The sequence below is a fragment of the Cynocephalus volans genome, chromosome 10, assembly GCF_027409185.1.
Source record: "Cynocephalus volans isolate mCynVol1 chromosome 10, mCynVol1.pri, whole genome shotgun sequence".
Taxonomy (NCBI): domain Eukaryota; kingdom Metazoa; phylum Chordata; class Mammalia; order Dermoptera; family Cynocephalidae; genus Cynocephalus; species Cynocephalus volans.
The window spans coordinates 52539247-52541801 of record NC_084469.1 but is presented as its reverse complement, the minus strand read 5'-3'; the positions used below and the strand labels follow the sequence as shown (position 1 = coordinate 52541801).

At 38.7% G+C, this 2555-nt stretch overlaps 1 non-coding gene across 1 annotated transcript; it reads left to right on the top strand.

Annotated features, from left to right (window-relative positions):
- The first annotated feature begins 1156 nt into the window (after positions 1–1156).
- On the top strand, positions 1157–1267 carry LOC134389801 (U6 spliceosomal RNA). Its single transcript, XR_010024773.1, has one exon. It is a non-coding gene; the product is annotated as a U6 spliceosomal RNA (small nuclear RNA).
- Positions 1268–2555: the final 1288 nt, after the last annotated feature.

Sequence of the window (2555 nt, the reverse complement as noted above, 5' to 3'; positions counted from 1 at the left end):
AGGGGTAGCATGAGGGGGTTCCTTTGCGGTGATGGAACTGTTGTATATCTTGATTTTAGCGATGGTTACACAAAACTATGCATGCACATACACATACACCCATGCAAGTGCATGTAAAACTGGTAACATCTGAATAAAGTCGGTAGATTTACTAGCATCAACTTCTTAATTTCACTATCTATATTACTATAGTTATACAAGATGTTACCAGTGGAGGGAGCTGGATGAAGGGCACAGAGAACTTCTCTGTACTACTTTTGCAACTTCCTCTGAGCCTATAATTATTTCAAAATTGTTTTTTAAAAAAACCATACACACACACACATATTCCTCAAAAAATTAAAAACAGAATTGCAATATGGCCCAACAATTCCATTCCTAGGTATATATACTCAAATGGAAACATATTTCCATATAGAAACTTATACACAAATTATAGCAGCATTATTCACAATAGCCAAAAGGTAGAGATAACCAGAACGTCCATCAACTGGTGAATAAATAAACACAGAACCATGAGTGATAAGATGCTGGTTGTTTTAATCCATTAAACTTGGGGATGATTTGTTCCATAGCAGTAGACAATGAGAATAGGAATCTTCAAACTGCTGGAGGCGTTGTTGAGTCTGCCCTCTAGAGTGTCACCCATAGTGACACAAATATGCTGTGGTCACCAGTAACTCTTTCCACCTGCTCATACATTTTTCCACCCCCTTTCTTTTGGAGGAACACCTCTGCCCACTCTGAGAGGTTAAGGTGGGAGGCTGTCAGTTAAGCTAACCCCTCCCTAATCAAAAGAGGAGGTTCATGACCTAAGTCTGGCCAATTAGATAACCCCATTGCCTGGGCTACAGGGATTGGTTCAAGAGTGACCACATGCTCCAAGCTGAGCCAATCAGATTTTCCCTGGAGATCCTTAACCACTATGGGTGAAAGCCTTCCTCTTGCTTTGACATCACCATGTGGCCTGGCTGCCCTGGTGTCTGTGTTCCCTACCATGTAAACATAATCACAGCTAACATTTATAAAGTGTTTGCTCTGTGCCAGGTATGTCCTAAATGCTTTTGCATGTGTTTAAGTCATTTAATTTTCAAAGCACCTCTATGGAGCATGTGCTATTGCTAACCCCTATTTTATACATGTGGGAAACTGAGATGTGCTAGCTTCAGTAGCACACATACTAAAATTAGGATGATGCAGAGAAGATTAGCATGGCCCCGGTGCATGGATGACATAAAAATTTGTGAAGCTCCGTATAAAAATTTTTAAAATAATAATTAAAAAATATATGGGGGAAACTGAGGTCCTAAGAGGTTAAGAAACTCATTTAAAGGGGCTGGCCAATTAGCTCAGTTGGTTAGAATGCAGCCTTATAACACCAACATCACAGGTTTTGATTCCCAGACTGGCCAACCACCAAAAAAAAAAGACAGAAAGAAAGAAAGAAAAAAAAACTCTCTCAAGGAGAGAAGCCAGATCCCAAGAGTTTATACTGTATGAATTATCTATTTAAAGTGAGAGTGGGTGTTAGAAGGTTAACAAAGCCAATGCCATTTTGTGCCCCTTCCCCCATGTTGACTTCTGTTTAACTTCGTTCCTTTGTTTCACCGACCAATTATACCTTAACCTTAGGGCAAGCTGTAAAAGGAACATAAGTTTCAGGGAGTGAGTGATTTATCACAGCAGGTGGCATCAGTGGTCTGAGCACTAACATCATGAGACACCCCCCTGACCCCGTGAATCTGCAAGACACCTGGTCAATGATGTTATCACCTGATTTTTTTAAATGTGTTTCCTTAAAGTTATTTTTAGTAACAGAGCTTTTGCTATAAAACTACTTTACCTAAATGCAGAGAGCTAGAGCTCTCATCTATCGATGTCTGTCTGATTCTTCACAGCATCCAGCTTTCCTGTGTGTAAGTCATCCCCATTAACAGATATCTTGCTGGATCACCGTACTGGCCAGCCACCAAAAATAATAATAATAATAATAATAATAAATAAAAATTAATAATAATAATAATAAATACCTTTGTATATCTCTGAATAGACCTGCCAAATTCCTTCTTTCATCTCAAGGTACCCTCTCAATTTGGAAGGCTTCATACTTTAATCCCCTTCTCACACAGTGGGCAAACTACCACTGTGGGCCAAATCTTATCTGCTGCGTGTTTTAGTATGGCTCACAAGCTAAGAATGTTGTTTACATTTATAAATGGTTTAAAAAAAAAAAATCAAAAGAACACTATCTCATGACAGATGAAAATTATGAGAAATTTAAATTTCAGTATCCATAAATAGTTTTACTTGAACACAACCAAGCACATTCACACATGCATTGTCTGTGGTTACTTTCACACTACGTCAGAGTTAGTTGCGACAGAGACTCAGTGACTCACAAAGTAAAAATATTTACTATCTGGCCCTTTATTCCGATTTCACAGGTAAAAATGGGTAAAACTATTTTTGGTGTGAGAGGTATGAAAGTTGGTAGTTCAAATTGAGCATTCTTGTCATACCCAAACTAGAACTGGAGTTGAGGGGCCAGGTGGAAA